Below are 13,656 nucleotides of genomic sequence, written 5' to 3'. Positions count from 1 at the left end.
TCCTCCTTTTGTTTTTTATCTTTCACACTTTTGACTTTCTTTATTCATCCAAATAGCAAACTCATCACCACTCAACCTGACCAACTCGGCTATGTCCCCGTGCTGCAGTTCTCTGTCTTATCTAGATCATTTGCAATTGAATGGAATAGATCCCTTTTGGACAAAGTGGATTCACCTGCTGCTGCAGTGACCACAGGTGTGATAAGATCTAGAATTGGCATCTGGTGCGATCTCTCCGCTTCCACTCCAAAGAAAGTTACCTGTTTATTCCTATCATGCATTGGTTTTTGGGGTTTTCTTTGAGTAATGATGATCTCTTTAGTAGTCTGTTGGCGCCCTCTCCTGGAGGAATAGTTTGCTTGCTCTTGGACATTCTAAAAGAGAGGTCATGATAGACATTGAGCTTCTGAGCTCAATTGGGGACAGTCATGGGTGATGAATGTTTGCAACCTACTGCGAAGCCTCATACCGCAATATAAGGAACGTCAAATACTAAGAAAGGGCGGCCTATGAAAGAATTACTACTTTCAATAAGTACACTTAAACGGCTAATTGGGAATAGAAAAACTGTAAAAAGCCCTCTGAGAAAGCCCCCCTCTAACCTTTGATAGTAAGCTTTTCTGTAGTCTGCCTGTTGATGTATTTTCCGTTTGAACTGTGCACAACATGAAGAGACGGAACACTGGCGGCTTGTCACAATGCCCCCCGATGACATCACAATAGCGCTGCTGCCTAGAAAACAAGCTGCGCAGAAGAAGTTGTTCTTTGGGTGGGAGGGTGGGCTAGTGGAAGGAGGGGGCAATCTCTTTTTTTCCCGGGTGGTAGGGGGATGACAGGAGAAGGGAAGCGGGTGGTGAGAAAGGTACAGAGGGCAGGGTTTGGGGGCTGGGAAGGAAAGGGAAAAGATTAGGGTTTGGGGATGATGAAAGGGCTTTCTACGGGTAAGGATGGCAAAGGGTGGCAGTGACGGAAAGTCAGGCAACCTGTCCTGTCCGTCTTTTTGTATCGTGAATTGGAAAGACTGCAAGGGGGAGGGGAGTTGCTTGCGCCCTAAAGGAGGAGTTATTCAGATTCATTGCAGTGGGCGGCGGCTGCAAAACGCACCATTCTTCTTGTTTTTGCTCTGCAAAGCAGCCTTTTCAAGGGTTGGCTTGGGTGACAAAATGTCTTGTGTAGGCGTGGGTTTGTCTCCCTCTCGCTCTCTCTCCCTAAGATGTGTCCGGCATAGGCCAGGGTGCCACTCGAGGCCCAAACCAATTCTGGTTATCGCTTCTCGGCCTTTTGGCTAAGATCAAGTGTAGTATCTGTTCTTATCAGTTTAATATCTGATACGTCCCCTATCTGGGGACCATATATTAAATGGATTTTTAGAACAGGGAGATGGAAAAAGAGCTTGCTCTGTCCACTCCACGCATTGACCTGGTATTGCAGTACCTCCAGGAACGGTGCACCCCTTCTTAACCCAGTTTCCAAAAGCAGAACTCAATTCACCTGATTCATATTAGCCCGATTTAATGAATTGGAAGAAAGCATACGTCTTCATATGCACCTCAATTTGGCCCATTCACTTTTCACACTTCCTCCTTTTGTTTTTTATCTTTCACACTTTTGACTTTCTTTATTCATCCAAATAGCAAACTCATCACCACTCAACCTGACCAACTCGGCTATGTCCCCGTGCTGCAGTTCTCTGTCTTATCTAGATCATTTGCAATTGAATGGAATAGATCCCTTTTGGACAAAGTGGATTCACCTGCTGCTGCAGTGACCACAGGTGTGATAAGATCTAGAATTGGCATCTGGTGCGATCTCTCCGCTTCCACTCCAAAGAAAGTTACCTGTTTATTCCTATCATGCATTGGTTTTTGGGGTTTTCTTTGAGTAATGATGATCTCTTTAGTAGTCTGTTGGCGCCCTCTCCTGGAGGAATAGTTTGCTTGCTCTTGGACATTCTAAAAGAGAGGTCATGATAGACATTGAGCTTCTGAGCTCAATTGGGGACAGTCATGGGTGATGAATGTTTGCAACCTACTGCGAAGCCTCATACCGCAATATAAGGAACGTCAAATACTAAGAAAGGGCGGCCTATGAAAGAATTACTACTTTCAATAAGTACACTTAAACGGCTAATTGGGAATAGAAAAACTGTAAAAAGCCCTCTGAGAAAGCCCCCCTCTAACCTTTGATAGTAAGCTTTTCTGTAGTCTGCCTGTTGATGTATTTTCCGTTTGAACTGTGCACAACATGAAGAGACGGAACACTGGCGGCTTGTCACAATGCCCCCCGATGACATCACAATAGCGCTGCTGCCTAGAAAACAAGCTGCGCAGAAGAAGTTGTTCTTTGGGTGGGAGGGTGGGCTAGTGGAAGGAGGGGGCAATCTCTTTTTTTCCCGGGTGGTAGGGGGATGACAGGAGAAGGGAAGCGGGTGGTGAGAAAGGTACAGAGGGCAGGGTTTGGGGGCTGGGAAGGAAAGGGAAAAGATTAGGGTTTGGGGATGATGAAAGGGCTTTCTACGGGTAAGGATGGCAAAGGGTGGCAGTGACGGAAAGTCAGGCAACCTGTCCTGTCCGTCTTTTTGTATCGTGAATTGGAAAGACTGCAAGGGGGAGGGGAGTTGCTTGCGCCCTAAAGGAGGAGTTATTCAGATTCATTGCAGTGGGCGGCGGCTGCAAAACGCACCATTCTTCTTGTTTTTGCTCTGCAAAGCAGCCTTTTCAAGGGTTGGCTTGGGTGACAAAATGTCTTGTGTAGGCGTGGGTTTGTCTCCCTCTCGCTCTCTCTCCCTAAGATGTGTCCGGCATAGGCCAGGGTGCCACTCGAGGCCCAAACCAATTCTGGTTATCGCTTCTCGGCCTTTTGGCTAAGATCAAGTGTAGTATCTGTTCTTATCAGTTTAATATCTGATACGTCCCCTATCTGGGGACCATATATTAAATGGATTTTTAGAACAGGGAGATGGAAAAAGAGCTTGCTCTGTCCACTCCACGCATTGACCTGGTATTGCAGTACCTCCAGGAACGGTGCACCCCTTCTTAACCCAGTTTCCAAAAGCAGAACTCAATTCACCTGATTCATATTAGCCCGATTTAATGAATTGGAAGAAAGCATACGTCTTCATATGCACCTCAATTTGGCCCATTCACTTTTCACACTTCCTCCTTTTGTTTTTTATCTTTCACACTTTTGACTTTCTTTATTCATCCAAATAGCAAACTCATCACCACTCAACCTGACCAACTCGGCTATGTCCCCGTGCTGCAGTTCTCTGTCTTATCTAGATCATTTGCAATTGAATGGAATAGATCCCTTTTGGACAAAGTGGATTCACCTGCTGCTGCAGTGACCACAGGTGTGATAAGATCTAGAATTGGCATCTGGTGCGATCTCTCCGCTTCCACTCCAAAGAAAGTTACCTGTTTATTCCTATCATGCATTGGTTTTTGGGGTTTTCTTTGAGTAATGATGATCTCTTTAGTAGTCTGTTGGCGCCCTCTCCTGGAGGAATAGTTTGCTTGCTCTTGGACATTCTAAAAGAGAGGTCATGATAGACATTGAGCTTCTGAGCTCAATTGGGGACAGTCATGGGTGATGAATGTTTGCAACCTACTGCGAAGCCTCATACCGCAATATAAGGAACGTCAAATACTAAGAAAGGGCGGCCTATGAAAGAATTACTACTTTCAATAAGTACACTTAAACGGCTAATTGGGAATAGAAAAACTGTAAAAAGCCCTCTGAGAAAGCCCCCCTCTAACCTTTGATAGTAAGCTTTTCTGTAGTCTGCCTGTTGATGTATTTTCCGTTTGAACTGTGCACAACATGAAGAGACGGAACACTGGCGGCTTGTCACAATGCCCCCCGATGACATCACAATAGCGCTGCTGCCTAGAAAACAAGCTGCGCAGAAGAAGTTGTTCTTTGGGTGGGAGGGTGGGCTAGTGGAAGGAGGGGGCAATCTCTTTTTTTCCCGGGTGGTAGGGGGATGACAGGAGAAGGGAAGCGGGTGGTGAGAAAGGTACAGAGGGCAGGGTTTGGGGGCTGGGAAGGAAAGGGAAAAGATTAGGGTTTGGGGATGATGAAAGGGCTTTCTACGGGTAAGGATGGCAAAGGGTGGCAGTGACGGAAAGTCAGGCAACCTGTCCTGTCCGTCTTTTTGTATCGTGAATTGGAAAGACTGCAAGGGGGAGGGGAGTTGCTTGCGCCCTAAAGGAGGAGTTATTCAGATTCATTGCAGTGGGCGGCGGCTGCAAAACGCACCATTCTTCTTGTTTTTGCTCTGCAAAGCAGCCTTTTCAAGGGTTGGCTTGGGTGACAAAATGTCTTGTGTAGGCGTGGGTTTGTCTCCCTCTCGCTCTCTCTCCCTAAGATGTGTCCGGCATAGGCCAGGGTGCCACTCGAGGCCCAAACCAATTCTGGTTATCGCTTCTCGGCCTTTTGGCTAAGATCAAGTGTAGTATCTGTTCTTATCAGTTTAATATCTGATACGTCCCCTATCTGGGGACCATATATTAAATGGATTTTTAGAACAGGGAGATGGAAAAAGAGCTTGCTCTGTCCACTCCACGCATTGACCTGGTATTGCAGTACCTCCAGGAACGGTGCACCCCTTCTTAACCCAGTTTCCAAAAGCAGAACTCAATTCACCTGATTCATATTAGCCCGATTTAATGAATTGGAAGAAAGCATACGTCTTCATATGCACCTCAATTTGGCCCATTCACTTTTCACACTTCCTCCTTTTGTTTTTTATCTTTCACACTTTTGACTTTCTTTATTCATCCAAATAGCAAACTCATCACCACTCAACCTGACCAACTCGGCTATGTCCCCGTGCTGCAGTTCTCTGTCTTATCTAGATCATTTGCAATTGAATGGAATAGATCCCTTTTGGACAAAGTGGATTCACCTGCTGCTGCAGTGACCACAGGTGTGATAAGATCTAGAATTGGCATCTGGTGCGATCTCTCCGCTTCCACTCCAAAGAAAGTTACCTGTTTATTCCTATCATGCATTGGTTTTTGGGGTTTTCTTTGAGTAATGATGATCTCTTTAGTAGTCTGTTGGCGCCCTCTCCTGGAGGAATAGTTTGCTTGCTCTTGGACATTCTAAAAGAGAGGTCATGATAGACATTGAGCTTCTGAGCTCAATTGGGGACAGTCATGGGTGATGAATGTTTGCAATCTACTGCGAAGCCTCATACCGCAATATAAGGAACGTCAAATACTAAGAAAGGGCGGCCTATGAAAGAATTACTACTTTCAATAAGTACACTTAAACGGCTAATTGGGAATAGAAAAACTGTAAAAAGCCCTCTGAGAAAGCCCCCCTCTAACCTTTGATAGTAAGCTTTTCTGTAGTCTGCCTGTTGATGTATTTTCCGTTTGAACTGTGCACAACATGAAGAGACGGAACACTGGCGGCTTGTCACAATGCCCCCCGATGACATCACAATAGCGCTGCTGCCTAGAAAACAAGCTGCGCAGAAGAAGTTGTTCTTTGGGTGGGAGGGTGGGCTAGTGGAAGGAGGGGGCAATCTCTTTTTTTCCCGGGTGGTAGGGGGATGACAGGAGAAGGGAAGCGGGTGGTGAGAAAGGTACAGAGGGCAGGGTTTGGGGGCTGGGAAGGAAAGGGAAAAGATTAGGGTTTGGGGATGATGAAAGGGCTTTCTACGGGTAAGGATGGCAAAGGGTGGCAGTGACGGAAAGTCAGGCAACCTGTCCTGTCCGTCTTTTTGTATCGTGAATTGGAAAGACTGCAAGGGGGAGGGGAGTTGCTTGCGCCCTAAAGGAGGAGTTATTCAGATTCATTGCAGTGGGCGGCGGCTGCAAAACGCACCATTCTTCTTGTTTTTGCTCTGCAAAGCAGCCTTTTCAAGGGTTGGCTTGGGTGACAAAATGTCTTGTGTAGGCGTGGGTTTGTCTCCCTCTCGCTCTCTCTCCCTAAGATGTGTCCGGCATAGGCCAGGGTGCCACTCGAGGCCCAAACCAATTCTGGTTATCGCTTCTCGGCCTTTTGGCTAAGATCAAGTGTAGTATCTGTTCTTATCAGTTTAATATCTGATACGTCCCCTATCTGGGGACCATATATTAAATGGATTTTTAGAACAGGGAGATGGAAAAAGAGCTTGCTCTGTCCACTCCACGCATTGACCTGGTATTGCAGTACCTCCAGGAATGGTGCACCCCTTCTTAACCCAGTTTCCAAAAGCAGAACTCAATTCACCTGATTCATATTAGCCCGATTTAATGAATTGGAAGAAAGCATACGTCTTCATATGCACCTCAATTTGGCCCATTCACTTTTCACACTTCCTCCTTTTGTTTTTTATCTTTCACACTTTTGACTTTCTTTATTCATCCAAATAGCAAACTCATCACCACTCAACCTGACCAACTCGGCTATGTCCCCGTGCTGCAGTTCTCTGTCTTATCTAGATCATTTGCAATTGAATGGAATAGATCCCTTTTGGACAAAGTGGATTCACCTGCTGCTGCAGTGACCACAGGTGTGATAAGATCTAGAATTGGCATCTGGTGCGATCTCTCCGCTTCCACTCCAAAGAAAGTTACCTGTTTATTCCTATCATGCATTGGTTTTTGGGGTTTTCTTTGAGTAATGATGATCTCTTTAGTAGTCTGTTGGCGCCCTCTCCTGGAGGAATAGTTTGCTTGCTCTTGGACATTCTAAAAGAGAGGTCATGATAGACATTGAGCTTCTGAGCTCAATTGGGGACAGTCATGGGTGATGAATGTTTGCAACCTACTGCGAAGCCTCATACCGCAATATAAGGAACGTCAAATACTAAGAAAGGGCGGCCTATGAAAGAATTACTACTTTCAATAAGTACACTTAAACGGCTAATTGGGAATAGAAAAACTGTAAAAAGCCCTCTGAGAAAGCCCCCCTCTAACCTTTGATAGTAAGCTTTTCTGTAGTCTGCCTGTTGATGTATTTTCCGTTTGAACTGTGCACAACATGAAGAGACGGAACACTGGCGGCTTGTCACAATGCCCCCCGATGACATCACAATAGCGCTGCTGCCTAGAAAACAAGCTGCGCAGAAGAAGTTGTTCTTTGGGTGGGAGGGTGGGCTAGTGGAAGGAGGGGGCAATCTCTTTTTTTCCCGGGTGGTAGGGGGATGACAGGAGAAGGGAAGCGGGTGGTGAGAAAGGTACAGAGGGCAGGGTTTGGGGGCTGGGAAGGAAAGGGAAAAGATTAGGGTTTGGGGATGATGAAAGGGCTTTCTACGGGTAAGGATGGCAAAGGGTGGCAGTGACGGAAAGTCAGGCAACCTGTCCTGTCCGTCTTTTTGTATCGTGAATTGGAAAGACTGCAAGGGGGAGGGGAGTTGCTTGCGCCCTAAAGGAGGAGTTATTCAGATTCATTGCAGTGGGCGGCGGCTGCAAAACGCACCATTCTTCTTGTTTTTGCTCTGCAAAGCAGCCTTTTCAAGGGTTGGCTTGGGTGACAAAATGTCTTGTGTAGGCGTGGGTTTGTCTCCCTCTCGCTCTCTCTCCCTAAGATGTGTCCGGCATAGGCCAGGGTGCCACTCGAGGCCCAAACCAATTCTGGTTATCGCTTCTCGGCCTTTTGGCTAAGATCAAGTGTAGTATCTGTTCTTATCAGTTTAATATCTGATACGTCCCCTATCTGGGGACCATATATTAAATGGATTTTTAGAACAGGGAGATGGAAAAAGAGCTTGCTCTGTCCACTCCACGCATTGACCTGGTATTGCAGTACCTCCAGGAACGGTGCACCCCTTCTTAACCCAGTTTCCAAAAGCAGAACTCAATTCACCTGATTCATATTAGCCCGATTTAATGAATTGGAAGAAAGCATACGTCTTCATATGCACCTCAATTTGGCCCATTCACTTTTCACACTTCCTCCTTTTGTTTTTTATCTTTCACACTTTTGACTTTCTTTATTCATCCAAATAGCAAACTCATCACCACTCAACCTGACCAACTCGGCTATGTCCCCGTGCTGCAGTTCTCTGTCTTATCTAGATCATTTGCAATTGAATGGAATAGATCCCTTTTGGACAAAGTGGATTCACCTGCTGCTGCAGTGACCACAGGTGTGATAAGATCTAGAATTGGCATCTGGTGCGATCTCTCCGCTTCCACTCCAAAGAAAGTTACCTGTTTATTCCTATCATGCATTGGTTTTTGGGGTTTTCTTTGAGTAATGATGATCTCTTTAGTAGTCTGTTGGCGCCCTCTCCTGGAGGAATAGTTTGCTTGCTCTTGGACATTCTAAAAGAGAGGTCATGATAGACATTGAGCTTCTGAGCTCAATTGGGGACAGTCATGGGTGATGAATGTTTGCAACCTACTGCGAAGCCTCATACCGCAATATAAGGAACGTCAAATACTAAGAAAGGGCGGCCTATGAAAGAATTACTACTTTCAATAAGTACACTTAAACGGCTAATTGGGAATAGAAAAACTGTAAAAAGCCCTCTGAGAAAGCCCCCCTCTAACCTTTGATAGTAAGCTTTTCTGTAGTCTGCCTGTTGATGTATTTTCCGTTTGAACTGTGCACAACATGAAGAGACGGAACACTGGCGGCTTGTCACAATGCCCCCCGATGACATCACAATAGCGCTGCTGCCTAGAAAACAAGCTGCGCAGAAGAAGTTGTTCTTTGGGTGGGAGGGTGGGCTAGTGGAAGGAGGGGGCAATCTCTTTTTTTCCCGGGTGGTAGGGGGATGACAGGAGAAGGGAAGCGGGTGGTGAGAAAGGTACAGAGGGCAGGGTTTGGGGGCTGGGAAGGAAAGGGAAAAGATTAGGGTTTGGGGATGATGAAAGGGCTTTCTACGGGTAAGGATGGCAAAGGGTGGCAGTGACGGAAAGTCAGGCAACCTGTCCTGTCCGTCTTTTTGTATCGTGAATTGGAAAGACTGCAAGGGGGAGGGGAGTTGCTTGCGCCCTAAAGGAGGAGTTATTCAGATTCATTGCAGTGGGCGGCGGCTGCAAAACGCACCATTCTTCTTGTTTTTGCTCTGCAAAGCAGCCTTTTCAAGGGTTGGCTTGGGTGACAAAATGTCTTGTGTAGGCGTGGGTTTGTCTCCCTCTCGCTCTCTCTCCCTAAGATGTGTCCGGCATAGGCCAGGGTGCCACTCGAGGCCCAAACCAATTCTGGTTATCGCTTCTCGGCCTTTTGGCTAAGATCAAGTGTAGTATCTGTTCTTATCAGTTTAATATCTGATACGTCCCCTATCTGGGGACCATATATTAAATGGATTTTTAGAACAGGGAGATGGAAAAAGAGCTTGCTCTGTCCACTCCACGCATTGACCTGGTATTGCAGTACCTCCAGGAACGGTGCACCCCTTCTTAACCCAGTTTCCAAAAGCAGAACTCAATTCACCTGATTCATATTAGCCCGATTTAATGAATTGGAAGAAAGCATACGTCTTCATATGCACCTCAATTTGGCCCATTCACTTTTCACACTTCCTCCTTTTGTTTTTTATCTTTCACACTTTTGACTTTCTTTATTCATCCAAATAGCAAACTCATCACCACTCAACCTGACCAACTCGGCTATGTCCCCGTGCTGCAGTTCTCTGTCTTATCTAGATCATTTGCAATTGAATGGAATAGATCCCTTTTGGACAAAGTGGATTCACCTGCTGCTGCAGTGACCACAGGTGTGATAAGATCTAGAATTGGCATCTGGTGCGATCTCTCCGCTTCCACTCCAAAGAAAGTTACCTGTTTATTCCTATCATGCATTGGTTTTTGGGGTTTTCTTTGAGTAATGATGATCTCTTTAGTAGTCTGTTGGCGCCCTCTCCTGGAGGAATAGTTTGCTTGCTCTTGGACATTCTAAAAGAGAGGTCATGATAGACATTGAGCTTCTGAGCTCAATTGGGGACAGTCATGGGTGATGAATGTTTGCAACCTACTGCGAAGCCTCATACCGCAATATAAGGAACGTCAAATACTAAGAAAGGGCGGCCTATGAAAGAATTACTACTTTCAATAAGTACACTTAAACGGCTAATTGGGAATAGAAAAACTGTAAAAAGCCCTCTGAGAAAGCCCCCCTCTAACCTTTGATAGTAAGCTTTTCTGTAGTCTGCCTGTTGATGTATTTTCCGTTTGAACTGTGCACAACATGAAGAGACGGAACACTGGCGGCTTGTCACAATGCCCCCCGATGACATCACAATAGCGCTGCTGCCTAGAAAACAAGCTGCGCAGAAGAAGTTGTTCTTTGGGTGGGAGGGTGGGCTAGTGGAAGGAGGGGGCAATCTCTTTTTTTCCCGGGTGGTAGGGGGATGACAGGAGAAGGGAAGCGGGTGGTGAGAAAGGTACAGAGGGCAGGGTTTGGGGGCTGGGAAGGAAAGGGAAAAGATTAGGGTTTGGGGATGATGAAAGGGCTTTCTACGGGTAAGGATGGCAAAGGGTGGCAGTGACGGAAAGTCAGGCAACCTGTCCTGTCCGTCTTTTTGTATCGTGAATTGGAAAGACTGCAAGGGGGAGGGGAGTTGCTTGCGCCCTAAAGGAGGAGTTATTCAGATTCATTGCAGTGGGCGGCGGCTGCAAAACGCACCATTCTTCTTGTTTTTGCTCTGCAAAGCAGCCTTTTCAAGGGTTGGCTTGGGTGACAAAATGTCTTGTGTAGGCGTGGGTTTGTCTCCCTCTCGCTCTCTCTCCCTAAGATGTGTCCGGCATAGGCCAGGGTGCCACTCGAGGCCCAAACCAATTCTGGTTATCGCTTCTCGGCCTTTTGGCTAAGATCAAGTGTAGTATCTGTTCTTATCAGTTTAATATCTGATACGTCCCCTATCTGGGGACCATATATTAAATGGATTTTTAGAACAGGGAGATGGAAAAAGAGCTTGCTCTGTCCACTCCACGCATTGACCTGGTATTGCAGTACCTCCAGGAACGGTGCACCCCTTCTTAACCCAGTTTCCAAAAGCAGAACTCAATTCACCTGATTCATATTAGCCCGATTTAATGAATTGGAAGAAAGCATACGTCTTCATATGCACCTCAATTTGGCCCATTCACTTTTCACACTTCCTCCTTTTGTTTTTTATCTTTCACACTTTTGACTTTCTTTATTCATCCAAATAGCAAACTCATCACCACTCAACCTGACCAACTCGGCTATGTCCCCGTGCTGCAGTTCTCTGTCTTATCTAGATCATTTGCAATTGAATGGAATAGATCCCTTTTGGACAAAGTGGATTCACCTGCTGCTGCAGTGACCACAGGTGTGATAAGATCTAGAATTGGCATCTGGTGCGATCTCTCCGCTTCCACTCCAAAGAAAGTTACCTGTTTATTCCTATCATGCATTGGTTTTTGGGGTTTTCTTTGAGTAATGATGATCTCTTTAGTAGTCTGTTGGCGCCCTCTCCTGGAGGAATAGTTTGCTTGCTCTTGGACATTCTAAAAGAGAGGTCATGATAGACATTGAGCTTCTGAGCTCAATTGGGGACAGTCATGGGTGATGAATGTTTGCAACCTACTGCGAAGCCTCATACCGCAATATAAGGAACGTCAAATACTAAGAAAGGGCGGCCTATGAAAGAATTACTACTTTCAATAAGTACACTTAAACGGCTAATTGGGAATAGAAAAACTGTAAAAAGCCCTCTGAGAAAGCCCCCCTCTAACCTTTGATAGTAAGCTTTTCTGTAGTCTGCCTGTTGATGTATTTTCCGTTTGAACTGTGCACAACATGAAGAGACGGAACACTGGCGGCTTGTCACAATGCCCCCCGATGACATCACAATAGCGCTGCTGCCTAGAAAACAAGCTGCGCAGAAGAAGTTGTTCTTTGGGTGGGAGGGTGGGCTAGTGGAAGGAGGGGGCAATCTCTTTTTTTCCCGGGTGGTAGGGGGATGACAGGAGAAGGGAAGCGGGTGGTGAGAAAGGTACAGAGGGCAGGGTTTGGGGGCTGGGAAGGAAAGGGAAAAGATTAGGGTTTGGGGATGATGAAAGGGCTTTCTACGGGTAAGGATGGCAAAGGGTGGCAGTGACGGAAAGTCAGGCAACCTGTCCTGTCCGTCTTTTTGTATCGTGAATTGGAAAGACTGCAAGGGGGAGGGGAGTTGCTTGCGCCCTAAAGGAGGAGTTATTCAGATTCATTGCAGTGGGCGGCGGCTGCAAAACGCACCATTCTTCTTGTTTTTGCTCTGCAAAGCAGCCTTTTCAAGGGTTGGCTTGGGTGACAAAATGTCTTGTGTAGGCGTGGGTTTGTCTCCCTCTCGCTCTCTCTCCCTAAGATGTGTCCGGCATAGGCCAGGGTGCCACTCGAGGCCCAAACCAATTCTGGTTATCGCTTCTCGGCCTTTTGGCTAAGATCAAGTGTAGTATCTGTTCTTATCAGTTTAATATCTGATACGTCCCCTATCTGGGGACCATATATTAAATGGATTTTTAGAACAGGGAGATGGAAAAAGAGCTTGCTCTGTCCACTCCACGCATTGACCTGGTATTGCAGTACCTCCAGGAACGGTGCACCCCTTCTTAACCCAGTTTCCAAAAGCAGAACTCAATTCACCTGATTCATATTAGCCCGATTTAATGAATTGGAAGAAAGCATACGTCTTCATATGCACCTCAATTTGGCCCATTCACTTTTCACACTTCCTCCTTTTGTTTTTTATCTTTCACACTTTTGACTTTCTTTATTCATCCAAATAGCAAACTCATCACCACTCAACCTGACCAACTCGGCTATGTCCCCGTGCTGCAGTTCTCTGTCTTATCTAGATCATTTGCAATTGAATGGAATAGATCCCTTTTGGACAAAGTGGATTCACCTGCTGCTGCAGTGACCACAGGTGTGATAAGATCTAGAATTGGCATCTGGTGCGATCTCTCCGCTTCCACTCCAAAGAAAGTTACCTGTTTATTCCTATCATGCATTGGTTTTTGGGGTTTTCTTTGAGTAATGATGATCTCTTTAGTAGTCTGTTGGCGCCCTCTCCTGGAGGAATAGTTTGCTTGCTCTTGGACATTCTAAAAGAGAGGTCATGATAGACATTGAGCTTCTGAGCTCAATTGGGGACAGTCATGGGTGATGAATGTTTGCAACCTACTGCGAAGCCTCATACCGCAATATAAGGAACGTCAAATACTAAGAAAGGGCGGCCTATGAAAGAATTACTACTTTCAATAAGTACACTTAAACGGCTAATTGGGAATAGAAAAACTGTAAAAAGCCCTCTGAGAAAGCCCCCCTCTAACCTTTGATAGTAAGCTTTTCTGTAGTCTGCCTGTTGATGTATTTTCCGTTTGAACTGTGCACAACATGAAGAGACGGAACACTGGCGGCTTGTCACAATGCCCCCCGATGACATCACAATAGCGCTGCTGCCTAGAAAACAAGCTGCGCAGAAGAAGTTGTTCTTTGGGTGGGAGGGTGGGCTAGTGGAAGGAGGGGGCAATCTCTTTTTTTCCCGGGTGGTAGGGGGATGACAGGAGAAGGGAAGCGGGTGGTGAGAAAGGTACAGAGGGCAGGGTTTGGGGGCTGGGAAGGAAAGGGAAAAGATTAGGGTTTGGGGATGATGAAAGGGCTTTCTACGGGTAAGGATGGCAAAGGGTGGCAGTGACGGAAAGTCAGGCAACCTGTCCTGTCCGTCTTTTTGTATCGTGAATTGGAAAGACTGCAAGGGGG

General features: G+C 46.2%; 8 non-coding genes across 8 annotated transcripts; all 8 read left to right on the top strand.

The window, feature by feature from the left end:
- The first annotated feature begins 1,265 nt into the window (after window positions 1–1,265).
- Window positions 1,266–1,456, top strand: LOC142287600 (U2 spliceosomal RNA). Its single transcript, XR_012748554.1, has one exon. It is a non-coding gene; the product is annotated as a U2 spliceosomal RNA (small nuclear RNA).
- Window positions 1,457–2,843: 1,387 nt separating this feature from the next.
- LOC142287589 (U2 spliceosomal RNA) lies at window positions 2,844–3,034 on the top strand. Its single transcript, XR_012748544.1, has one exon. It is a non-coding gene; the product is annotated as a U2 spliceosomal RNA (small nuclear RNA).
- A 1,387-nt stretch (window positions 3,035–4,421) lies between these two features.
- LOC142287652 (U2 spliceosomal RNA) lies at window positions 4,422–4,612 on the top strand. The gene has a single exon (XR_012748597.1). It is a non-coding gene; the product is annotated as a U2 spliceosomal RNA (small nuclear RNA).
- A 1,387-nt stretch (window positions 4,613–5,999) lies between these two features.
- Window positions 6,000–6,190, top strand: LOC142287593 (U2 spliceosomal RNA). The gene has a single exon (XR_012748548.1). It is a non-coding gene; the product is annotated as a U2 spliceosomal RNA (small nuclear RNA).
- Window positions 6,191–7,577: 1,387 nt separating this feature from the next.
- Window positions 7,578–7,768, top strand: LOC142287641 (U2 spliceosomal RNA). Its single transcript, XR_012748586.1, has one exon. It is a non-coding gene; the product is annotated as a U2 spliceosomal RNA (small nuclear RNA).
- Window positions 7,769–9,155: 1,387 nt separating this feature from the next.
- LOC142287628 (U2 spliceosomal RNA) lies at window positions 9,156–9,346 on the top strand. The gene has a single exon (XR_012748575.1). It is a non-coding gene; the product is annotated as a U2 spliceosomal RNA (small nuclear RNA).
- A 1,387-nt stretch (window positions 9,347–10,733) lies between these two features.
- On the top strand, window positions 10,734–10,924 carry LOC142287616 (U2 spliceosomal RNA). The gene has a single exon (XR_012748564.1). It is a non-coding gene; the product is annotated as a U2 spliceosomal RNA (small nuclear RNA).
- Window positions 10,925–12,311: 1,387 nt separating this feature from the next.
- On the top strand, window positions 12,312–12,502 carry LOC142287583 (U2 spliceosomal RNA). Its single transcript, XR_012748538.1, has one exon. It is a non-coding gene; the product is annotated as a U2 spliceosomal RNA (small nuclear RNA).
- The last annotated feature ends 1,154 nt before the right edge of the window (window positions 12,503–13,656 follow it).

This window comes from Anomaloglossus baeobatrachus, unplaced genomic scaffold (assembly GCF_048569485.1).
Source record: "Anomaloglossus baeobatrachus isolate aAnoBae1 unplaced genomic scaffold, aAnoBae1.hap1 Scaffold_739, whole genome shotgun sequence".
NCBI lineage: Eukaryota > Metazoa > Chordata > Amphibia > Anura > Aromobatidae > Anomaloglossus > Anomaloglossus baeobatrachus.
Note: the sequence above shows the minus strand (reverse complement) of the source record. Positions and strands in the feature narration are given on the sequence as shown.